At 45.5% G+C, this 27,024-nt stretch overlaps 1 long non-coding RNA gene across 1 annotated transcript; it reads left to right on the top strand.

The window, feature by feature from the left end:
• The first annotated feature begins 111 nt into the window (after positions 1-111).
• LOC142813914 (uncharacterized) lies at positions 112-26,657 on the top strand. The gene is made up of 3 exons (XR_012894733.1): positions 112-297; positions 9,780-9,905; positions 26,509-26,657. It is a non-coding gene; the product is annotated as an uncharacterized LOC142813914 (long non-coding RNA).
• The last annotated feature ends 367 nt before the right edge of the window (positions 26,658-27,024 follow it).

A 27,024-nucleotide genomic window follows, 5' to 3' on the forward strand; every position in this document is an offset into this window, starting at 1 on the left:
AGGCGCAACGCGGCGACATGAGGTCAGGGTTAACGAATAAATTTGCACGCACGACGCCGCCTGCTCGGCCGGCGTATCACGGTGACACGACACGGGGAAGCGGAGGTGTGCACGATAGCTCAGCGCGCACTTGGCCGCCAACTGAAAAACGGGTAATACGCTCGCGTTCCGCAATTCAGAGTTTGACGAGATGATCAGTGGCATTTTACCGTACTGACTTCGCTCTCACGTTGTTGGGCACTCTTGAAGAGGATTGCGCTGACTCAACTCGAGAAGGATGAATGACACCATTTTTGGGTGAGTGCAGATTGCTGCTAAAATTCGCGTTTTCCAACGCGTACGTATAGAGGCCACTGACACAACAGGTAGCGGAGGTTTCGATTTCCAGCTTTGCACGTGCGTATGCTCGCGCACACATACTAACGGAGGCATGCACACCCACAAAGAAAAAAAATGTCGTTCTGACATTTTTTTTCTGGGTATGGATCGAACGCGGATCATTCGCATGGCAAACTGGGTGTTCTATCACATTCCATGCGTCTGCTTCTGAATATGGAGAAAATAACATCATCTGCTTCAAAATGCAGTGAAAGCAACTTTATGCTCTACAAAAACACGCATCCTGTGTACACGATTCACAATACAAAATGGAATATTGATGTAAAAATGAGGGAACCTTGCGTTTCGCTATGAAGAGCTGAACGCGATAGCGATATCCCGTCCCGAGGGCGTACTTTAAACATTCAGTGCATGAAATCTTTTGCAACTTGCTATGCAGCCCCGCCACAGTGGTCTAGTGGATAAGGTACTCGGCTGCTGACCCGTAGGTCGCGGGATCAAATCCCGGCTGTGGCGGCTGCATTTCTGATGGAGGCGGAAATGTTGTAGGCCCATGTGCACAGTTTGGGTGCATGCTAAAGAACTCCAGGTGGTCGAAATTTCCAGAGCCCTCCACTATGGCGTCTCTTATAATCATGTGGTTTTGAGACGTTAAACCCCACATATCAAATCAATCAACTTGCTATGCACCACTACGTGGCCTTAAGGCGATAGGCGCAGTAAAGTGTTTGCCTCGTGGAGTGGGTGACTGGCTTTCACAATAAAGTAATTGTGATAATTAGATGTCATGACGCCCGATGAAAAAGTACGTTTGTACCACGCATTATTACTGCAACATCTCATGTCGTATTGTGACGCATATATGCAGGCCGCATGTTTGTAAAGCATGAAAGTTACTTTCTCTACATTTCCAAGGAGATGAAGTTAGTTTCTCTGAATTTGCAAGCAGGCGCATGGCATAAAGACGACAATCGGATAACAACGAATATAACGGCCACAAAATGTTGAGACTGGTGGAACAAAATAAGGTGAAGCCACCAGTCAGGGAGGCTAAAAATATTTTGTCAAGGCCGAATTTTCCGAAAGTGCTGTTTGAAAACAACTTTTTAACTTATTGAAGCACAGACAGGTGCATTAAGTGACAGTCCATACTTTTGCTACAAATGCGGCTAAATTTTCGGTGAAGCTTCTGTATTCGTGGATGTGAAAGGTATTTCAGTCTACAAATCCAAGGCAGCCCAAACTGGAGCAATTGTTACAAGTAGGTTGGCTAGTAAAACTTTCACTTGTGTTGTGAAAGTTCGTAACTCCCATGCCCAAGTGTTGAAAAACACGTGTCCGTTAACGAAGGCGAGATGAAGGAGACAACTTCTTGTCAATTTTCGTGGCCATGCCTGACTGTACTTAGGTGATTCAATCAGATTCCAACGTCATGAAGTTCGTTTCGCTAGTACTATTCTAGCATTGGAAAAACAAGCATACATATTTAAAGAAAAACGCGCGTACGCCTAAACCAAATTTCGTCACTTCACGCGGTAGCGCAAATTGTCCATGATTCAGGCACCCGGCCAAAGTTTAGGCACATGCTGACCGCCCAGCCCCATTAAACTGGTGGCTGCGTTCATAGTTGTGAACATTGTCGATAAAATGGTAAATAATATGCATATCTAGGGCGTAGCATCAATAGATGAGTAAAAAGTGATATGTTCCTGTAGTAGAAAATATACAGATACATATATCTTAAGATGGTAGTGTTTCTTAAGGCGTGCGGAGAATGCTACGCTATGCTTGACAGAAGGCCGGCGGAAAGCCGTCGTCTTTCGATGACATTTTCAGCAAAGCATGCAGATACACAGCCAATTTTTCTAGAGATCCAAGATCAGTACAGTAGGCGTTCATGATAGAGTCCGTTGCACGATGCTAGGCAAATACGAATGCCACAAGAAACAAAACTAAGACTCCTCTATAGTCTAGAATGAAAAGATACTGCGGTGGGGCATGACACACTCTCGTTACATTGCTTTGCACTCAGCATTTATTTGTCGTCCGGGGTACTTCGACTGGTTTCGATCGGTGAAGAGCTGCATCAATGAGTTTGTGCGCAGAAAGACATGCTCCTCACTTTTTGTTGTGTTCAAAAGAAATGCCGCAAGGATTACTGCCATTTCCTCCAAGGCTCTGCTCTGAGGTATCACAATTAAATACTACAACAATATTTTAAATGCGAAGCATTTCTTAGCACACTTCGGCGACTTTGAGCGCATCTATCTAGCCGCCAACGACTTTTAGCTCTCCTGGCCGTTTCGATAATGATATCAATACCAAACTTGACTTGGCATAACATGACTGCAAGAAGAACCCATCTGACTAGTCATGACATGAAAATTATGACAACTATCTCAAGAATGTCATGATTTACATTTCATGTTCCTACAGCTCTTCCGGTGGTTTCGTTCACATGACATGATGAAAAACTGATATGATATGGCATGATTGCATGGCGAACACAAGCGACAGACCCTAACATGAAAATTATTATATTCGTGTCATGTAACAACATGACAACATGCCACGCTCATGATGCGTGGGCGGCCATTTCGCTAGCGTCACATATACCAAATTTGGTATTACGGTACGCGAATTGATGACGAAAGTATGGGACTTGTGCAAATATGATAATCATTATATGCGTGTCATGTAGCAACATGACTACATTCCATGTTCACGATGCGCTGGCGGCCATTTCGCTAGCTTCACTTATACCGAATTCGGTGTTACGGCACGTGAGTGAATGACGAAGGTGTGATACTGGTGCTAACATGACAAACATGAGATGCGTGTCATGTAACAACATAACTACATGCTACGCTCATGATGCACTCACCACCGTTTCACTAGCTTTACATGTAAAAACTCGGTATTACGCGACGCGAATATGTCATTTACCTATGAATGACATAGGTAAATGTCATTTACCTATGAATGACATAGGTAAATGACACATCCAAACATGATAATCATGACATTCGTGTCATGTAACAACATGACTACATGCCACACTCTTGATGGGCTCGAGGCCGTTTCGCTAGCTTCACATATGTCAAATTCGGTACTACGTGACGTCAATGGATGACGAAGGTATGTAACTGGTGCAAACATGATAATCATGAGACGCGTGTCATGTGAGAACATGACTACATGCCACAGTCAAGGCACCAATACATTTCAACGTGATGTGGTGCGCGTGCTCGCTGGCGTTCATTACGTCGTGTCACGTCAGCGTTGCGACGCCAGCCGCCGGCTTTGCCACATATCGCAGGCGTGCGCTGCGCTGCGTTTCTTTGACGCATGCGCGTTTCAGTGCGTCCAGCGTCCCTCCGTCAAGAGAAAAGGGAGACGCAGTGTTGTCTGCGTAACGCATCGGCGCGAATTTCACGCCGGTTGCCGTCACGCCACGCCGACGGACGCTGGTCGCGTCGGTCGCGCCTGGTGTCAGACTATAGAGTGCTTGCGTTTCGCTACCGTAGCGTAGCGGTGCCCAGTGTGCGCGCGCGTCAACGCTACACATTGGTCCTTCATGATGCGCTCGCGGCCGTTTTGCTAGCTCGACATACACCAAATTTGGTGTTACGTGACGTCAATGAATGACGAAAGTGTATGACCGGATCAAACATCATATTCCTGACACGCGTGTCATGTAAGAACATGACAACATACCATGCTAATAGCGTGCTCGTGGCCGTTTCGCTAGCTCCACCAATACTAAATTTGGTAGCACGTCACGTGAATAGATGATGAAAGTAAACGACGCATCCAAACATGATAATCATGACATGAAAGTCATGTACGGCATCATTCACCTCTAACTCGTAACGTTGTGCTGATTTTCAAGTGACATATCAACCTTTCTTATTCGTCCTTCGCATATCATTAATTCCCACTGTACGTGGGATCTGCCAATTTTTTTCCTTTGTGACATTCCATAGAACCGGCCATGAAAAAACACGCAAGGTTGTCTTATGGTTGCAACAAACTAGTTCAAGAAATGCGTAAAATTTGCACATACCAATCTTTCCAGTAATGTTAGGCTTACATTTTCACTTTGTCGTAAGTCGCAAGTAGAACGTACATTTTTTTATTTGTTTAACGAAACATACGTTCAAGCAGACTTGCTGGATTATGTTTTAGTCAAATTTACATTCTGTGAATTAAGAGAAACTAACGTGAAATGGCATTAGCCTACTAACAATATGTGCCAATACAAAATACCTGGCACAGGCATTTGTGCCAGGCATTTGCCTGGCACAGGCAACCGTAAGCGCCCGGTTATTTTACTTCCTACTTAGACGAATAAAAAAGCCAAATTTCAAAGTCAACTTCTTGCTAAAGCTCGCAATGTTTTTGTGCTACAACAAAGTTGAATTGGAGGAAAAAAGAAGCTGTGGACGATATCTTTCCAATGAAAACGCCTCCCGTTTTCTAAAGCAGTTCACGCGGTCTTTATTTGGAGTTTTCTTTCTTCGTCTTTCAAGAGTATTTTGTTTGTTTCTTTGCTGCTTTGTGGGCAAAAACAATTAGAAACTACCTCTAGAATCATACCTTTGCCAATATACATTCACTTCTGCACGCAACTGTTGCATAAGACAGAATTATTTGAAATCATCTTTCGAAGCACATTCTAAAACATTTGCCGGGAGCAGTGACTTAAGATGTCTCTAGAAAGTGCCTCCTGTTTATATTTTTAGCATGTGACAAAAAAACGTCTACTATTGCACCATGGCCTCATTAAACGAGAGCGAGATTACGCCTTAGTCATAAGTGTAAAAGTGAGCCTACATTCTTCACACAGTAGTGTTAAGACAATGATGAAATGGCACCTAAGCCATCGTCCCCATGAAAGATGCCAAATGCTCTTATGCACATTCCCAGAGCAGGGTATGGAGACAACCAATCATCTATACTGATGAAAACATCCGAGATCAGTGTTGCACAATTCCCGCCTTTTCATACCTTTATCAAAAAAAAATAACCTATGATCTTCGTAAACTATAAACACTTTAAAAATGTTACAACATGCCAAGGCAAAGACATCACGCCTATTTCAGTCTGCAAAAGGAGATAAAAACGAAACCGAATGTCGGGAACATGCTGGTCGGGACACATATAAAGCATGCCAAAACCGTGGCATCCGAGCAACGGTAGGCAAAGCCCATCGTCGCCACTGTGTGCTGAGGGGAAATCGAATTTTCCCGGAGCTACCATCTGTCATTGGGACGAACTCCAGACATACATCGCCTTCTTCGCGGAAGGGGCCATTCTTACGCCTTGTGCAGCGCACTTCTTTGCTCAGGGGAATAGATTTAGGTCAAGAACAACTCCCATCTCACGGCGCTGCCTCGATCTCCTGAAACAGAATAAACTAGACGGCGAAAGCTGAGGACATTTCTTCTAGGGGTCGTCGCCTCTCTCCGTCACCCGCTGAAGTGTTGGTTCTAATTTTTCTCCCTTATTCTTCAATCCAATCCACATACGTGTCGTACTTTCTCACCCTGTATTTCCTTGCGACCAATCAATTTAGTTTGGATCCTTCTTTTTTCCGTCTTCAATTTTGTTTCCACTTTATCAGTACTTGACTCGTTCAATTCTTCTCTCTACGAGGTGCATCTTTTTCTCGAAAAGGCTTCCGCTATCCTCTGAACCTGTTGAGCTTTGGGAAGGGAAGCACGGGAACACTCTCATGCGTGTTCCCCAAGACAGTGCTCAAGCGAGAGCTTATAGCTCTCTCAGTGCAAGGATTCAATTTTTTCCCCCGCGTAAGTGACATTCATGCCCTGCGATTCTTTGTGTAAGTCAGATTTTGGCTTAGAGGGCGTGGCGTCCGAGCGAAACTCACTTGAACGACACACGTGGTTTGACCTCGCTCATTCAATTTTTCGTTTTCGTGTCGCGGTTAAAGTAGTCGATAGTGCAAACTCTATGGCCGCCCCGGCGAAGGCCATGGTACATCGACGTCCACTTGATGCTTGTCAATTTCACTTAGTAGCTGGGGCGTTCAATGTTTCCTGTGTACTTGATTGCATCGTTACAAAGGCAACTTAAAAAAAAGTAAGGTGATTTGGCTCTAAATAAAGGAACGTAAGTACTCACTTGTGCTGTACATTACATTTGTTTTTCCTCCCCGACATTTGGATAGTTTTTAGCACTCACTGATGAGAGTTCAGCCTCAATAGACGTGATGTTTATTCATGGCAAATAAAAAAATTACAGATGTTACAACTGAAGTCAGATCGTATATCTAGGACATCGGCATCTATGTGAATGGAGAGGAAAGTGCCTTAGAAAACGGGAGTGAATTAACTCGAAAACTATAGCTACATGTGAAAGGCGTAAGCCGGCTTAAGCTGTGATTTAACACGCTGGTGAAGAGCGCTAGAGGGCAAACACAAAGTGCAGCATGGTTATCGTTGCGGTCAAGTACAGTGTGTTCACTGAAGCTAGATTACTTTATATCTAGAGCGTACGAGATGCGTAGCACCACGGGCAAGCGGTGTGATATATTACGAACGGATAACAATTTCCGCGATTTTCTGCAAGCGCAAGTTCATAAGATAGCGAATACATTTTAAAACAATTTATTTTAAATCTCTTTTCTTTTCGGCTGTATCACTGATGGCAGTGACTATGGTGATGGGGCCCGTCAGCGCAGTACTATCGTCAAAGTGAGGGAACCCGTCATCGTAGTGAAGTCGTAACAGTGACGGGGCCCGCCAGAAAAGCGATGCAGCTATAGCGACGAGCCCTGTTACCGTAAAGCAACGCCTACGGTGAGGGGGCCCGTTGCTGCAAGTTTGTAGTCCTTATAGACGCCACCGCCCAGCTGTTATGGTGGCGCAGCGGGTTGACGCACAGTTGGAAATGCGGTCGTACCACAGGACGTCTGTCCGAATTTTCTCTTTTTTAATACTTTTTATAGCAATGCGACATTATTGACGTTACTGCTTTCAAGGAGTCGTAACTTTACTCTTTTGGAAGAAAATCACGTCACTGTTTGTACTGGTTGTGAGCTCTACCACGTTAATTTTTCGAGGCGCAGTAAGTTGTTGGGTGCAACATGATGTGTTGTTGATGTGCGACTTCAGTTCGAGTAGCGCTGACCAACTGAATTTTTCCCGTTTTTTTCTGCTTTAAATGTTGTTTCAAGTAACGTTGTCTATTTTAAAAAAAAACAGCATCCTACAGCGAAGCGATGAGAAGAGACGCTGGCCAGCAAGAATTTGGACGGTCAGCGGAGTCGAGGTTCTCGCTTATGGACCCGGCTCGCTCAATGGCAGCTGCCACAGAGCCCTGGTTTGAGCTCTCTCCTCCACGAAGTCCACTGTGGTACTGCAAGTGTAGCGAGTTGTCACCACCACCATTAAAACGCATACACAGACACTACCACATGGTAGTGTCTGTGTATGTTTCTGTGTATGTGTATCGAGTCATCGTGTCACTTTGGTATATGCCGTGAGACCTCAACAGGCAAGAGGAAACATGCTTGAGCCAAATTTTGATCAAAGGTCACGCACACCAACAACTTCAGCAACAAGATTGGATTATCCTACTCACCACTGTGTGTCCAATGTAACGTCCCAGAAGATGTCAATCATGTTCTCTGCGGGTGCAGGGTATTCGCTCCACAGAGACAGTCTCTGCAGGCTGCCTTAAATTTTTAACGGGACTCGAACTTGGAGCTCAGCAGCTCCAGTGCGCTACGCGCCACGAAACATTCTTGTGGGCCACAAGTTTATATGAAAATTTGTAACTAGTGTAGTCTATGTGTGTGTGGCTATATTTCTTATCTGTTTAAAAGTGCATATATCATAATTATCACCCAGCAGCTGGGGTAGCATGTCAGGCGAAAAGCCGAACAAACATCTGGAGCTATTCAACGAAATATATATATCTCTCACTCATTGAGAGTTTTGTGCTACGACGTGGAAATAATGTTATCAGTGCCAAGTTCTCAGAACCCGTGTTTCATTTATCATGATCAAGAGAGCCCCGAAATACTGGTTGGCCGACTTCATGGTTTGTTCTTTGTGTGCACAAAGGAAATAACTACAAAGTCTGCAAAACGATTGCTTGCTGAGGCTTGTAGATCCTGGTGTCTAGGACACCTCAAAGAAATATCAATTTAAGAGGCTGACAACCCTAATACCACAGGATCAGTTTCATGATTTTATCCAATTGTACATACGCGTACGAACAGAATTATCCAGAAATAGGTGCCGAGGTCGATTCTGCAGAGCGACCTTGAGTTGCGATTTTCGTAACGCTAGAATGCATCAATTGCGTTTGAATGAATAAATATCAAATCACAAATATCAGAACACATACCTTTCACTGATTCACATATGATTTAGTGGCCACTGAAAAACTGTGCTTGCAGTAGGCATTCCATTGTACTTTAAAATGACTAATGATGACATTCAATGGTAATTTGAAACGACCGGTGTTATTGGTTTCCTTAGGACACGGTTGGGGCATGCACCGAGAACCGAAGTAGGATAGCAATTCACAAGGCGTTGCGCACGAGGCAGATTTACGCTATTGTGACCAGCTCTTCAAGGCGAAGCTCACTCGTCCTCCAGTTTTAGTATATCGGGATCACTTACCTTAGTATACAAATGATAGCAGTTATCTAATATAAACCGATAGGCAAGCACACCACATATGTCTAGGTAACATTTGCGGTGTACATAACCCAGGCGTAATCGGTATCAGAAACACTGGCTTTGTTCAGATTTACACTCGTGTCCAAATTTAGTGATAAAGAAATGTTCCAGAAAGCTTTCTCTCAGTACCTGCATGGCAGATAAAGCTTTCAAAATAGAGGTCAAGTTATGTTCCATCTAATTTCTTCAGGCCTGATTACGACACTATTAAACTATAGAGAGTAGTATATTTCACAACGAGATTTAGAGGGAATGAAAGACATGTTAATAACGTCGGTATAAACAGCAAAATATTCTTTTGAAAACAGCAAAAGCTTTCAAATTTATCTTAAATGTTTTAACGCTACATCAATTATTCTATGAACTATTTTCTGCTTCAGGTTGCTTTATGCATTAATGAAGAGGGAGCATCGTTTTACTTCTAGAAAAAGTAGGGATGATATGCTACATTTGGCTGGGAACGAAAGAGCTAAAACACTCGTGTACTTCATGTCAAGTGAAAGCTTAAGATACCCTGGTAATCAAAGTTGACGTGGTGTAGATCGTGTCGAGATGATCGCATGGGTACGTATACATGGCCTACTTTTTATGCAACTTTCATGCGTCAAGGTCTCATGCTCTTTATATAACACTGGCCCTGCAGAGCTAACGTTACCACATCGGATTTCGTACTCTAAGCAGCACCTGTGGTATACAAAGACCTGTCGCTTTGTGTACTTTCAGAGGAACCGCAGACACCGCCATGAAGTGAGCAGGTGACGTCATGGATCAATACGCGGTAGGCAGAATACTTGGCTTGAGAACTCCTAATGGAACTCATCCGAGAAGCGTGTGTGCAGAGGGCAAACAGTGAGTACGCCATCTTCCGCTCCCCTGGGTAAACAACGTTCTCGATTGTGACGCTGCACAAAGGGCCGGGTTCTCACCACGAGAAAATGATATGGACTCTTGTGGGTAGGTGCACAGGGTAACCTTTCGAAGACATATTTCGGTATGGTAGCGAGTGTCTCTTTCGAGGGCTCTATAGCTTTTGGCTCAAGAAAGCGGTGAAATATGCAGACCTTAGTAGACGAAACATAGTCGCCTGTATATGCGAAAGCACGCGTAGAGGTTAGCGTATTATGCCGCTTGTCAGAATGGGCATTTTAAAGGACGCTACTTTTATTATTTTGTTTTATTAGGCTTGTGCTCATAAAAACACAATTTGAGTTACGGGCATCAAGGTTGTGTGCTTCAAGAATCCAGGCGATTCATTGAAATCACAATGAGTTTTAGTTTTTTGCTCGGCAAGTGGGATTAGTCGGGGAGAGATGACTTTAGACAGCAAAATGGGTGTAACTTATACTGGATACATTTCTAAACAAATAATTACTCACCTAATGTTGAGCTGTTAATATAGCTGCAATGCGTTAATCTGCCCACGCATAAAACTGATACAGTTATTCAGTGCAATTTATGCATGAGCAATATAAACCTGAACCAGAAAACGGCAGAAGAAGCGGCATGGTTTGTGTATACATTTTTATTTTACTTTATTTTTATTGCTACATACTGCAGCCTCAATAAAGCATTTGCAGGGATGAACAAAAATCTAGAACGAATCAACATTCCTACAGGCTTCCAAAAATTCTTGAAGTGGTAGAGAATGAAAACATTCGGGCAGCATATTCCAGGTTTCTATAGTTAAAGGAAAAAAGCTGTATCTAAACATGTCATTGGGGGTGAAAAAAGTTTCAATGTTAAGGCCATGGTCACTGCTTGTAGACAAAGATCTGGAAAATTTCCGATATGATTCTTGACTCTAGAGTGCTGAATCGAAAAGAATTGATTAAATTGGGCAGAAATTTCAGGCATTGAACATAGTGACGTTTTGCTAGTTTAGCGAGACCTAGCTGGGGAAGAAAATTTGTTGAAGAAAAATACCTGTCATATCTCTTGCATATAAAGCGCCCAGCTTTTTTTGAATGGATTCTTGTTTCTTGATGATACAGTTCTTAAGGGTATTCAAAAACACACTACTATATTTAACAATAGGGCAAATAAGAGTTTTGTAGGTAAGCAGTTTGGTGTCTTGAAGTGAAAGACAGGCCATTATTCCTATTTTAGGGATGAAGCTCCTTATAACGTCGCTCAAACGGCTCCGTCGTTACCGCCTCTCGTTAGGTCTTGAACCAACCATAGAGAGCGGTACTTGTAGTATACGCTGGAAAATGCAAATGACACGACACAGGAGAGCGCTACTTGTAGAAAAGGAAGATTGACGTCGCACGTACGGAAGAAGAGAGAGAGACGATCGCGTGTTCTTCGGCAGCGCCGTACGCCAGGGGGCACTCTATAGTACAACAAAAGCGCCATTTTGGTGCACGCACGCATTCAGAGGCTCGGCGACGGAGGATGAACAAAGCTGCTGAGTGGCGTGCGCGCAGGGCGACAGCGGCTGGTGCTCGAAGAAGGGACCCTGACGTGCGGGCCGGCGAGGCAGAAGCGCGCCGCGAGGACCCTGCAGTACGACAACGGAAGACCAAAGCGGCGCGGAGCGGCGTGAGGACCCAGCTTCGCCCCACTCCCCATCATTCACTCCGTGGATATGCTGCCATTTTTTTTATTCAGTGAACAAATTTGTTTGGGCTTTAAGGAGCCATCTCACCTAAAGAAGTTTAGATTACGTAGCATCATAATTGAGACATAATTGTTAAAGTACATTCTCACTTCGCATGCACTGCTTTGCTGTCAAATTTTGTTTAAACGATCGACTGAAAAACGTACGACTCAGGAAATTAAAGGCCGAGTGCACTCTGTCATTGAGAACGATTCAAATGAAGTCTGGTGGTGTGCGCATGTCAGTTCACTACACTTCTTGCTTGTATGATTATTATTCGAAGTCTAGTTAAATATATATATCCAGTAAATATCAGTATTGAGCAGTTGTTGCAATTGGCTTGGTCATGGCTTTTTCGAGAAAAACAATTGGTGTGTACTTTTACTGCTGTGTCAAGCACACAACAGATTTACAAACGGAGAATTCATTAGATGCTTCATTAAACACGAGAATTCACCGTCGACATCAGCAACACGAGTGACGCAAAGAATTGTCACTTGATGACTTCACCATATGACGGCATCATGGCGTTACTGGAGGGTACATTAAGGACGTCATTATTTCAGAAGGGTGTCCCGAAGGGCCACTTAGTACATGATACTACTGGGAACAGCGCGCTGAACAGTGTTTTCTTTTACTACCTTTCAATACTGTTTTCGCGCTCTTCCCTGCTGATGTCATGATGACGTCACTGTAACGTCACGTGAAGTTACATCGCATGATGACCTAATTAGAGTTATTCAATCATTGCAGTTGCGAAGCTGCATTCAAGAAGCCGGACACGGAATAGGCCAATGTTGCGGGAATTAGCAGACGGTCGCACCATGTGGGAGCGAGAACGCAAAACACAAAATATTCATTTCACAGCTGGCAGGCAGATCAACAGGTTGTGCGATGGTCTTCAACAAACTCCGGACTTCAGGGCCAAGGACTTGTCCGGATTTCGACACATGGAGCATATAGGCTCAAGTTCGATACATGGAGCCTACTGGGAGCATATAAGGAGCTCATGTGTTTGAATTGACGTATTCCTGTGGGATGTAGTGGCCAGATACTGCACCAGGGTGGCCAATTATTCTCTGGTGAGGGAGTGCGTTACCAGCGGTAGTGACCGATGTGGCCGCACCCCAGGCCTCTTAATGCAATTCCATCATCACACGGAAAATTTTTAAAAACCCAGTTGGGAACAGCGCGGCACCGGGATTCGAACCACGGACTTCTTGCAATCGAGGCTGATACTCTAACCTCTATGCCGTCACTGCTAAGTAACTCATGATTGAATGACTCTGGACATCCTCACATGACGTCATCGCTTGGTCAAAGGAGGGCCGATCACGGATGCCATGTAACAAGCACGTTAGCAGCCGAAAGCTGTCGTGGAGGGGAGGATCAATAGATTGACTGTGTAGAAAACGAAGTCATACTACGTGAATAAATAAGGGAGTCTGTGAGTGTAGTTTTCTTGCACCCGTCAGCCTGTGTACGGCCAACGTTCACAACGCTGTACAGTACTAGTGAAAATGAAAGTAAGTACATTAGATCCCTCTGCACTCTCCCCAGCCGTCGCTCTGCGTACTGCTGCGTGGCCCAGCGTTTATGAGCGTCGACGCGCTACGTGATCGATGACTCGGTCCCTGTCGTTCGCTCAACGCGGGCCAATTCTTCCACCGGCGGTCACGAATGCGCCGTAAAGCCACTCCCTCTACCCTGCCGCAGAAATTTGCCGGCGGGTCTCGGCTGCAATTCTGGGACGCTGATTCGGTGCATGTCTTAAATGTGCGAGTTGCGTGCGTGCCACTAAGTTTCCACGCGTCCCACATCTAGGCCCACTAAGTTCAGCTTCAGCAATTTTTGAAGGCAGTTGCATACTGCTGGCATGAGAGTGTGCTTGGCTAAAAAAATTTGTGAACTTGCAAAATATTCGTGCTATACAGATACTTAGAAAAATTACCCGTGAATAGATCCATTACAAAGGTAATGATTGGTATACACAATATTCAGAGACAAAAAGATTACTACTACTACTACTCCTACTACTGCTACTCCTACTACTACTACTACTACCAGTACTCCGCCCCGCCAAGTTGATCTAGTGGCTAAAGTACTCGGCTGCTGACCCGCAGGTCGTGGGATCAAATCCCGGCTTCGGTGGCTGCGTTTCCGATGGAGGTGGAAATGTTATAGGCCCATGTGCTCAGATTTGGGTGCACGTTAAAGAACACCAGGTGGTCGAAATTTTCGGAGCCCTCCACCTGCGGCGTCTCTCATAATCATATGGTTGTTTTGGGACGTTAAAACCCACATATCATCATCATCATACTACTACTACTACTACTACTACTACTACTACTACTACTACTACTACTACTACTACTACTACTACTACTGCAACTACTACTACTAGTAATTGATATATGAAATGTTCGTTCTAAAGCCACTATATGATTTTGAGGGACGCCGTAGTGGATGGCTCCGGAAATTTCGGCCACCCAAGAATTTTCATCGTGCACCTAAATCAACGTACGCGGGCCTCAATGATTTTCCCCTCTATCAAAATGCGGCTGCCACAGTTGGGATTCGATCGCGCGACCTGGAGGTGTGGAGTCGAGCGCCTTAACCACAATATAACCATGGCGGGTGAAGCCTTCCTAGCAATTTTATTAACGAATGAGTTTCACGTTGCTGCCAGAAGATGTGAAGATATTCGAAATGCATTTCGTGAAGAGTAATGTGATTCGGCCTCTCCTCAAGGCAAAACAAACGCGAAGGGTGTTTTTAATTTAGAGACTGAAAATTAGCGAGGACAGCTACTTGATTAGTCTTTCACTGCACTCATCTCTGCTTCGCTCTTACGGCTACTGGAACTAATGGTCTCGCACGCTTAAATGCGTATATGTGGAAGTCCACCAATTATAACTAATTAGCACTGCCCAAGTTAATGAAGATAGCTTTCACGCTACATATTATAATGAATGGCTGTCAAGAAAACGGTTTGGCCTAATCATCGCACCGTGTTAGTGTCAGCGGCTCCGTTTTCGGGATTTTAGTTTACTTTCAACTGTATTCAATTTCAATTGTCTCCTGTGCTTTAGCTGGGTTTTAATTACTTGCCAAAGGATTTATAGCATCTGTTTGAAGCCTGAACTGAACGTAAAATGTTTATTTTGCATCCGAGTGGAGGATAAAAGCTCGTTGATTCATTTTACAATCAATGAAGTGTCTTTTGCTCAAGTCGATGACATACATACATACACACATACATACATACATACATACATACATACATACATACATACATACATACATACATACATACATACATACATACATACATACATACATACATACATACATACATACATACATACATACATACATACATACATAGAGAGAGAGAGAAAATTTTAATGCGGAAAGGCAGGGAGGTTAACCAGAAAACATATCCGGTTTGCTACCCTGCACTGGGGAAAGGGTAAGGGGAAAGGGAGGAAGAGAAGCACAAACACACATACACACACTCGCACACAGTAGTGTCACAATCGTTCTACGAGGCGGGTCGCTCGCAGAAACTTCATCAGCGCCTTCGTTGCTTTCTGGCGTGAAGCTCGATCTTTCCGACATTCCAAGATTGACTGCTCAGAAAATGGCTGGTCGTCGAGGCGAGCAAACACTGCTGAGAGGGACTGTCGCTGAGAGCTGTACTGGGGGCACTGACATAAAATATGTTCAATTGTTTCGTCATTGTCGCAATGGTCGCATGTAGCGCTGTCTCTCATTCCGATGCGGCAGGCAAAAGCGTTCGTGAAAGACACCCCAAGCCACATACGGCAGAGAAGGGTCGTCTCGGATCGGGGTAGGCCAGATGGAATAGTAAGTCGTAGGCATGGGTCCAGGCGGTGAAGACGGGTGTGGAGAAAACCGGGCGTATTCCGCATAGACCTTGCGACATCCTGCGCAAGCGTATTAATCTTTGCTGCTGCGTCGCTTCTTGATAGTGGAATAGGTTCCATCACTCCATTTTCGTGAGCATTCTTAGCTGCATTGTCGGCATGCTCGTTACCGATGATGCCGCAATGGCCTGGTAACCACTGAAAAGATATGTCATGTCCTTCGTCTATTAGGTGATGGTACAGTTGTCGTATTTCGAGCGCCAATTGATCTTGAGGTCCACGACGTAGAGTATTGTGTAGACATTGGAGAGCTGGTTTCGAATCAGTAAAAATGCTCCATTTTTGTGGTGTCTCTTGGTCAATCCTGCGGAGTGCGCTGCGGAGTGCCGCGAGCTCCACGGCTGTCGATGTCGTCTTGTGTGACGTTCTGAACTGGATGGTTTCGGCTCTTGCTGGGAAGATCACAGCTCCTGCAGATCCTCCAACAGTTGTCGAGCCATCCGTGTAAAGTTTGACATGATCTTTGTATTCTTCGTGTAGCATGAGTAGAATCATCTGCTTTAAAGCTGGCGCCGAGAGCTCCGCCTTCTTGCGAATCCCCGGCACTGTCAAGCGCAGTTTTGGTCGGTCCAAGCACCAAGGAGGTGTTAGTATCCGTTCCGGAGGTGTGTAGACTGTTGGAAGGCACTCACGGAAAGTCAATACTCTCTTACAGAAGGAGGCACTCGGTCGATCTTCTGGAAGCGAAGCTAGGTGGTGGGCAGGGGCGCGAGCAAGGTGTCTAATATGAGCTCTAAGCACCTCCAAAGTAATGTGCACTGTGGCCGGATGATCTTTGGCGATTGCGATGGTTTCCGCTGTTGATGTACAGCGTGGTAATCCAAGACAAACTCTGAGTGCCTGGCCCTGGGCGTTTTCTATTGTGCGTATACTGCTTTTGCAAGCGTTCGTCAGAACCGGCAAGCTATACCGCAGGTACCCCAGAAACAGCGTTTTGTACAAATGCAACATCGCGTGCACTGATGTGCCCCACGTTTTGCCTCCGAGGAACTTGAAAAGTTGTGCGATGGCCGTTAGGCGCTTCTTTAGAGTGGCCACATGGGGACTCCAGCAGAGATTTCGATCGATCATGACCCCCAAAAACCTGTGGGTCCTGGCGTAGCAGACACTGTGTCCATTGATGGCGATGGGATATGACGTCATTGCCTTCCGCGTGAACGCGACCAGCGCCGATTTCTCAGGAGAAATCTCGAGGCCTTGTTCTCTAAGGTACGCCGATATTGAATTCGCTGCTTTCTGGAGTCTCGCACGTACCTGAGGACGTGTTACACCTGATGTCCAGGCACAAATATCATCTGCATAGAGAGATATCTGCACGGAATCTGGTATGCGTTCAACGAGACCGATCAGAACCAGGTTGAACAGTGTGGGGCTCAATACACCACCTTGAGGAACACCACGGTGTGTATAATGTTCAGAAGTCGGCCCATCATCAGTTTGCATAAACAATGATCTCATATGTAGGTAGCATTGGATCCAGCGGTACACTCGCCCACCCAAACCAACTGACTCGAGGGCGTCAAGTATGGCTTCGTGAGAAACATTGTCATATGCTCCTTTGACATCTAAAAATAGTGCGACAGATAACCGTCTGCTCATTTTCTGGTGTTGTACGTAGGTCACCAGGTCAATGACATTGTCAATGGAGCTCCGAAGACGACGAAAACCGGCCATGGCGTCTGGATATATTCTATGGCGTTCTAGGAACCACTCGAGTCTGGCAAGGATCATTCGCTCCATCAGCTTCCCTACGCAACTAGCCAGCGCTATTGGGCGGTATGATGTCAGCTCTAGAGGCGATTTTCCAGGTTTGAGAAGTGCAACCAACCGGCTTGTTTTCCACTCTCTGGGGACCGTTCCATCTCTCCAAGACTCATTGAATACTTCCAGCAAAGCACTTCGTGCTCGATCACCGAGATTGCATAATAGGCGGTATGATATGCCATCCGGCCCAGGCGATGACAATCGATTGCATGAAGCAAGAGCCACATTCAGTTCTTCCATTGAAAAAGGCAGGTCCAGGTGCGGGTCAAGTGAATGTGGCGTGTAATGAGCAGTAAGGGCTTCTGTGCAATTTGGTGGGCCCGCAATCTTCCTACAAAAATCTTCCGCTACCTCGATATCCCTTCTATTTTGGAAAAGGGCCAAGGCTTTAAACGGAAAACGTTGTTGGGGAAATGTGCGTAGGCCTCGCACGGTTCGCCATATTTGAGAAAGCGGTTTGCGAGGGTCTAGACTCGCGCAAAATTTCGCCCACCGTTGAAACTCCAGTTTGTCTATACGACGCTGGATCTTCTTTTGCATGCGCCTGGCCATCCGTAGATCTTGAATGGATTTTGTGCGTCGATATCTACGCTCCGCACGCCGACGAGTCGCACGGAGTCGCTCTAACTCCATGTCCGTTTCTGAGGGCCTTGAAGAATATGCCAGCGTGCGCATCGCACTCTGCGCTGCTTGTTTGATCGCTTGCTCAATGTCAGAGGTTAAGCCTTTTTCACAAGCGTGTTCAATGTTGGTTTTGAATGCTGAAAGATCGATCTTCCGTACGGTTTTCGGCGGGTGGTCGCTAGCAAAGCCTTCGATGGTGAGATAACTGGGGATGTGATCGCTACCATGTGTCTCGATGTCTAAAAACCACTTAACGCTTGTGGCGAAGCGACGTGACACGAACGTCAAGTCCAAACAGCTGCTGTACGTTGATCCTCGCAGAAATGTAGGGCTCCCATCATTAAGTAGAGACAGTTCATGAGTCGATACAAATGAAGCCAGCCTCCGGCCCGTGGTATTGACTTTTGAACTTCCCCAGATTGGGTGGTGGGCGTTGAAGTCTCCTATAATTATCCACGGATCCGGGACGCTCGAAAGAATGTCATCCAGTCTTTGGCAATCAAAACGGGCTGAGGGAGATAAGTAGACACCTATTAATGTGAAGGTGAGGGTTTTCTGCTTCACAGTCAGGCAAACATATTGGTTCTCATCATGAGGCGACACAGGTTGAATGATGTAGGTAAGCTCCCGACGAATATACACAATGACCTTGCTGCTTTCGTTTCGGGTTTTGGACGGGATTGATTCGTAGCCAGATAGCCTGATCGGGTTTGATAATTTCGGTTCACATATTACGATGATTGGGAAAAGGTTAGAAAACACGTACTGACGAAAATCGGAAATCCGTGATCTAAGTCCTCTTGCGTTCCACTGGATGACTGATGCTTCTCTGACGTCTTTGCGGAACGATTGTTGATCTCCTGCCATGACTCTACGCGAGGGAGGCGAGGACTGGGCTCAGCGCGTCCAACACCTGTAACCCGCTTCGAGCGGTTGGAGTTCCCAGGCTTCTTAGTATGTCTGCCATGACAGCGACGAGGGATCGTAACATCGGGATGATCTGTCGATCGACCCTTGACACATCCTCAACGGAAGTAGACTCGGTGGAAGGTGTAGGGCGGCGAGGCCTCGCAGGAGGCTCCTTTGCAGGCTGTGTACGCGGAAGCGTAGGCCACTCATCCGCAGCTGTGAGCTTCTCCACTTCTTTTCGCTTCGTGCTTACTACTTCACTCGTGCTCGGAGGAAATGGGTTATGCGCAACACTCTGTCCTCCACGCCTCCGTCGGCGACTACGTCGCCGCCGTACCCTTTCAGCAGCCTCTCTGTGGGTTGAATTGTCCCTAACCATTTGTTTGATAATGGCGATTTCCTTCTTAATCCGAGGGCATTCCTTGGATGCAGCATCATGCGGACCATCACAGTTTCTGCACTTCAGACTTGTTGCCCGACATGCGTCTGCAGTGTGCGGCTCAGCGCATCGGGGGCATACTGTGGTGTTTGTACATACACTCTTGATGTGACCAATTTTCATGCAGTTATGGCACTGGAGTGGTTTAGGGACAAATGGTCGAACAGGATGTCGGAAGTGTCCCACTTTGACATGCGACGGAATGGAATCTCCTTTGAACATTATCTTTACACATCGGGTGTTTCCGAGGCGAAGTACATTCGCGATGAGAACTCCTTCGTTCGCTGGTTTTATGAGAGTTGGGAGGTCCGAGTTTGCTATGGCCAAATCAATGTCGTAGATTACTCCCGCCGTGCAGGCACCGTCCATTGGAATAACCGGTCGTACTTTGATGCCTCCCAAATCTGATACTCTGCGAAGCTTGTCTATGGCGCTGGCAGTCATTGTGTCCACAGCTAGAATATTCTTCCGCGTGTTCACCCGGATATCCTTAATGTCGTTTGGTGCTACCCCCTCAAAGTACATAGAGAGAGCTTGCCTGTTTACTGCTCGAAGGCTGATGGTGGAGTCCTCGGGCATGAAGAGGATGGTGTGCGGCCAGCATTCTCCTTTTGACTGAGACGTTAATGTCCCTGCTGGTGAAGACGACTTGATACTTCTTCTTTTGGCCTTCCTGCTTCTCACGGTCTCGAAGTCGTCATCCGACGAGTCGTCGCCAGTGGCCGAGTACAGTTCTGTGTCCTCGCTGGTGCTCGAACAGGTGCTTCGTTTCCGCGACGAGCTTGCCAAAGGTGGTCTATGGTCGGACATAGCCGCAGAAGGCTCCACGTCCACAGCCATGATGCAGTGACTATCACCGTTGGCCTCACTGGTTCTGGGCCAGGCGCGCTGATTTACCGAGGAGCTCGCCATAGCAGACCTCTGGCTGGGCGGACCAGTGGATGACTCCGCGTCCGTCGCCTTGGGGCAGGGAGCAGCGTCTCCCGTAGAAAGCGAAAAACTTGATAACAATGCTCGGAGCCGAAAGCAGGAGCGTTCTATGAAGAGACACTTCGTCGTCGTCCCATACATACATACATACATACATACATACATACATACATACATACATACATACATACATACATACATACATACATACATACATACATACATACATACATACGAACGCACGCATGCGCGCACGCAAGCTGAGATAAGGAAAATTGATGATATGCTTGATGAAACTTTCCCATACAAAACGAAATAATTAAACATACGTATATACAATGACAACCTATATACCGGCGAAATAAAGTCACTCTAATACTTCACTTTCCATAGTTGAGTCTTAACTTGCACCTTCCTATGAAAAAAAGAAAAGAAAAGATTCACTGGCAGCAGGTGGTAAGCAAAAAAAAAAGAGCTCGGTACACTGGGCTTTGGGCACTTCTTTTTATACCGATCTTTGTCAAAATTGCTTGAATATAGATTATTCTTGCGCAGAAAGGATTGGCATCCGTGATGGCACTTACAGAAGTGTCGAATCAACGAGAAGCAGTGTGGCATCAAGTTCAGCCTCGTCGTCTCTTGATGGCCTCTCTGTAGCTCATGTCGATGTCTCCTTTTATGCTTAGTCGAGACGCTGTCCCCGTTTATTACAGCGAAAGGGCTCATGGGATCAGCACAAGGGCTGATTCTGGCCCCGTAGTTGTCTGCCGCTGGTGTGCGTAACAACTATAGCACGAAATAAGATAACAAAAACTTACAAAATAAAACATACCAGGGGCAGAATGGAAACAAATATAGAAACCGATCCCTCTGTGTGGTAGCCCAGCATACGTTAGCATAGAGCTATGCCGATATACATCTTTTAAGCTTCAAACTTGCTTGATCGCAAACTGACCCTATGCAGACTTACTCCCTTAATATGCCTAATGAAGTGGTTTAGAACTGTAATATAACAATCAGGTGTCACAGCATGCGAATTGCGTAACGAAAGGGTCATCGAATGCTCCAACCCAGTACAAAAGCCGCAGGCATAATTCCTCATCTTCGTCAGCTACAGTGTCCAACCAATGCCCATAATTCCTTGCCAGAGTGTAGCGGGTACCACGTTTTCCCGAAGAATGACGAATAATGTTATAGTGGACGCCTCCCCACTACTAAAAAAGTTATGATGATTTATGGCATAGGGGGTACCATGCTTCTATGCTTTAGTAGTTGCCCCAAAAGTGGTTAAAAAAAGAGACTCTAGGAAGGCCACTCTTCCAGCTTTTGATGTGACTGTGCTGCGCGTTCCGCGGACGTTTTGCGTTTTTTTTCTAGTACGCTGCACAACTTTCTCATACTACGTGATAGCGAACGATTTCGAAAAGAGTGTATTCCCCGAGTCAGTTATGTAAAGCTACAAAAAAAAAGAAAGAAAGAAAGGAAAAAAAGAAATCAAACATAAATTTAAAATTTCTGACTACGAAGGCGGTGCTCAATCTCCCTTTTTTTCAGCTAGGTCTCGCATTCATCACTCATCGCCCCACCGATACCACGCCCAACGAGCCTTGCCTTACAGGGTGTGAGTACAAGGAATGAAGGGGCCGGTGCAATCACACGTGTAGCTGTTTCGAGAGTAACATAAAAAAGCGTGCTTGGTTGCTGAAGGGAGCGATAAAAGAATGGAGAGAGTGAGGAAGTAGAAGAAGAGGGTGAGGACGTGGTGGCTGACCAGGGTATCACCATAGCCAATCCACTGCATGGCTGAACCAGAAAGTTCCGAGGTGCAACATAACAGGAGTGTGGGGGAGGCATAATTCTCCCCTTGTCGACAGAACGAGGCACTATCTTATTGTTCTGTTGGACATGTTCTTTTCTTCTGGCCACGAGGAAGTATAGATCAAATATTGAAAACAAAATGCTGAAGTTAGTGTTTGAAACAAGCTACACCACTACCACTTACGCGAATCCCACCTTTTTTAACTGGTTGTCACTCCCAGCTGCAGTAATTTCTACGTTTGTTTTCGGTTGCAGTCAACAAAACGTTTCTCATGATGATGACTGTCGTTGAATGAACTAAGTGCTCAAAGAAGAATGGATAAGAGTTCATAAATAACTAGACGTGTTAAAGTGGTAAAGACATGGAAAAAGCAATGATGTCACGCATAAAGTGTGCTTATACTTTATTGTCGGTACTGAAAAACAACTGTTACGCTAATAGGCCTATTGAGAACGGGCGACTATAAGCTGAGGGACTTGAAGTGTGAAATTATATAAGGAATCATCCACTTTATAAAGCTTATCTCGAACAATACCGATGCACACGTTACTCAGAAATACTGTGGTCCTAAGCACCGCAATTAAAGCATTCCGTTCCCTGAGAATATTTTTGCGTCAATTTTTCGCGCTGCATAAAACTATGAATGACAGAAGGTAAGGTGGATGAGCAGAAAAGATGTTATTGCGACAGCACGTCATTTCGCGTAAAGGTGTTGTTCCGAACTATATTGGTGTAGGAACAATTTGATTTAAGTGATTTTGTTCATCGTGGGTATAACTTGAACATCTAGTCAAACACGGGGACAACAAATGAGAAACGAACAAGGACAGGAACATCGTTGGACTACTTATTGAAAAATTTTATCGAATACCATTTTTATACCGTGTCCCTGAAGTCTTTATTAAAAATTTTAACCCTAGAGCTTTTGGAGCTTGGGAAAACCCCTTATTCGTGAACAAAATTTTTAATCATCAACAATGCAATAACTGGGCCCGCATGCGCTCTCGTTGTTTTCTTATCGATTTCCGGTTTCGTTTCTAGGAAATGTTTGCCTATTTGTATGGCGTGGAAAGCACTAACTAGCATGAAGTAAACACAAAAGAGTGAGCGAGAAATTACGGGGGAAGTATATAAAACGACATGCAGACAGAAAAAGACAGTTACAGAAACAGACAAAAAAAGGGAAAGTGTAATGTATACGGTGCTGATGCCATTGGCGTTCTTTCGCTATGCTCCACCTTGGTTGTGAGAACTTTGTGCTACTCGGACGAAAGTTGAGTCATTGAAACCAGCAACGTCAGCTTTCGAGCTCTATTATTTCTGCAAAAAAGCTTCTTCTTTCACTCGCTGAAGGGTTTAGGTACTAGCGGCCAGGTACTTCTAGTGCAATATGCGCCGGCACGAAGCCCACCTGAGGCTGGTGCCTGCATTTAACCTGCATTCATCTCGCTGAAGTTTTTAGACAAAAGAATGCAACGATTCTGAGGTTAACACACTTCTTGCAAGAACGTGCGGAGAAATGGGACAAGGGGAGCTGGTGGGAAATAGGAGATGCACCTCGCTGCGCCCAGCTCTGAAAGAGCCTTCATAATTTGAAGATGTTTTTCTGGAACTGGCTGCAGATGGTCCATGGCTTGCAGAGAAGAAATAGAAACAAATGAATTGTAGGTGCATAAGGAAAACAAGGTACATGTAAAGCGAAGGACTGTTGGGCATCTTAGGAAAGGGGAGGCAGAAGAGAGATGAAAAGGCTGTCGGTGTCGAGAGTGCAGTGGAAAGACAGCGTTGTCGACAGCGTAGTATGGCACACTCACTGCAGCGCCTGCAAGAGTCACTTTTTTCCTCGTCTCCCCAGCCGGCTCTCTTGCGTCGGCGCTCGAAGTGGCAGTAACGGTGGTATGTTGGCACTCTCCATCCGCACGGTGGCTTTGTCGTTCGCCTTCCATTTGGGGTTCGCTGAGCTTTACGACATGCGGCAATCTAATCCACGGCACCTTGCCAGCACACTGTGTGAGGCGGAAGTCGGCAACAGAGCAAGTATAGGCGTTTTGCAATATATATATGTATATATGGTACGATGTATAGCAAAGTAAGGAAACGCACCTTTACTGTTGTTGCTTGTGCGCTTGAGCGAGAACATCGAGGGTGAAGACATGCGTTCAGCATCGGGGGTGTGGAGCCGCGCCGGTTGAGTGCTGCCATTTCCAAATGACGCCACCCCGCCGTCTATACAAGCGTCCCCTTCCATCCACTTCTCCCTCCTCCTCGTGAATATTTCTCGAACGCGTAAAACCACACGCTCGCAGAACGAGATGCCCCGACATTTAAGAGAAACTCGAGGCCTTGATCGTGTGAGTCATTCAGGCAAGCGGAGGTTCTGGTCCCCCTTGCGCATAAATTGCAGCGGGTGTGGTGGGTGCGTGGTGTGGGGCACGTCAAGGCGTGTTTGTTTAAGGTGACCTCCATCCTGAACAGAAAACGGTGCTCTTACCACTTCGAAGCATTTCTTTGTGCTTATTATTCCACCCTCATTTTTGACGCCTGCGCTCTACGCAAGCCGTGACTTTGGTTCAGTTCCAACCTCCCTGAAGTTGTTCCGGTGGCGTTGCGCAATTGTCTGTTTTCTCCGCGAAGCGACGCTTGCGGGGATGCGCTTGTCAAGTTGTCAAGTTGTCGTCTGGTCTACTTGCCATCAATGACGATGATGGGAAAATGGGAAAAGGAGGCACCTTTATACGACAAAAACAAAACGAAATTTCCTTGACGAACTCACAATTGAGCGAGTAGATAAATTGAAGTGGAAATGCTACACGATTCTGACTAAATGATTCTCGAGTGTCCTCCCTTTCAGTACATCGCCTTCACGTTTCCCTGAACTAGCGAAAGACTTCGAAATTTCATTCTGATTAAAATAATTTAAATATTACAGGATCTCCCACTAAAGCCGACCGTGAGTGCATGCGATGCAGTGCTTGGGTGGGATGAAAGTCCCGTTCATCAAAGGCACCTTGCCCGATGTTAACGCGTCTTCGCAAGTGGGGAAGTCATGAATTCAATGTAATTCATGTTGCTGTTTGTCATCTCAAACCCTTCCTTCTTGGAGCTCGCCACGGGGGTTCATCGCTACGCCACGTGGGAGCACGTGGGTTCTTCACACGTGTACAGAATCTCGTTCCCAAATGCAATCACGTGATAGTTGAAACGTTGTAGTACGTCAGTTTAGATAAACAGTCATTTCAAAAATAATGACATGATAAAAATTCCACAATAAACCTTTCTAGGTGATTTACGCGCAGCATAAGGCCAGCCACGTATTTTTGTGACGTTTCTGTATGGATGTAATCACTCTATAAAATAAACGATTTTTCCCTTGTCACTGCACGTCAGCCATCTCATTTTTTTTCTCGTCAGGAAGTCTTAAGCATTATTATTGGCTCTTGATTTTTATCGGGAAGGATTTTAGAATAAAATTCTTTTAGCTCTTTTTAGCTCTTTTAGCTTTTTTTTAACTCCGTAAGCCCAGATGAGTTGTACCAACGCGATATGTAGTTTTGAAAAGTGAGTCGAAATGTTTCAGAAATAAAGTTCCAGAAAGGTGCCTCTTCTGATATCGGCAATGCAACGGCGTGTTCCTGCGAAATAACACCGCAGTGTGTTTCACGCATCACTGTACTTTTTCTTTTACTGTTATTTTTGTGCCTCCTCCCAATAAACATCATTGCCTGTACGGCCTTAGAATGCATTTCAGACATGTGAAAACACGAAAATTGTCTTTTCGCTCTACTGCCAGGGGCGTGCGGAGATATGAGCGAGTGCAAAAGCTACATTGTCGTGTAAGGACGGTGGTTAGTACATATGTCATGTGCTTTCAATGCAAGTTTGCGCTAAAGTTACAGAGAGCACGCTGTTCACTTCTTTCACCACAGCGGCCGCGTTTGCGAAAAGAGCACACTGCTCTTTTCACAAAGGGGTAACAACTGTGGCCACAGGTCGGCAAATATTGTGGAGCTCACTCAGACTCATTCATTAAATATGTTTTGCACTTAGTACTCACCGGGACTCAAACTCGCTGATATTTTTTCTGCGCCGGACTCATTCAAACTCACGCTGAGGAAAATTTTCTTCAACCGCACTCACACGGACTCAAACCCACTAAAATATTACTTACCCGGGCTCACTCAAACTCAGACTCACGGATTGATCTGAGTCCAAGTGAATCCAAGTGAGTCGACTCATGCGTCACTTTGCCGAGCTATGACTGTGACAGTTTGCACTATTCTGTGTATACTTGTGCGTTAGTTTCGTGTGTCTCTTCTGTGTTGAAGCAGTGCGCTTCAAGTGTCGAGTTTCGACAGCATTAGTTCGCGCTAATCCTGTGCGTGTTCTTGTCGTGATTTTTTTCTGCTATGCCAATGCAGTCGACCGACTGGACAACCGGATTTCTTCGGAAAAAAGAATCCTGCGATACCGACAGGACTCTATGTCACAGAAGAAGGCTGCGAAGGTGCTCCTGCGCTTTCTGTGATCAAGTGGTCTCTCGGAACAAATATATGATTGGAACGCCCTGCATGTGTGTGCATGTGTATCTCTTTCCTCATTTATTTTATCTCTCTCTATCTCTATCCTCTTTTCAACCCTTATTTTCCCGCCCCTGTACAGGCTAGCAAACCAGTTCATCTCCCTGCCTCTTCTCTTTATTTCTCTCTTTCTTCTCTTCTCTAGCAGCACGCTGTGAGTTTCGAGTCACTTGCTGCTTTTCGCGTGACTTCACTTGACGTTACAGTTCGTTTATATGGCATTCATTTCATCTTGCCGTTGTGGTGAAACAATGCACAATAAATGTTCCCCCACCTCTGTGAAAACGCCTTTTACTTTCGTGGTATGCGGATTCGCACGACAGCGCGATCAGCTATGTTTTTTGTGTGCGGGTTCGT

Source organism: Rhipicephalus microplus, chromosome 4 (assembly GCF_043290135.1).
Source record: "Rhipicephalus microplus isolate Deutch F79 chromosome 4, USDA_Rmic, whole genome shotgun sequence".
NCBI lineage: Eukaryota > Metazoa > Arthropoda > Arachnida > Ixodida > Ixodidae > Rhipicephalus > Rhipicephalus microplus.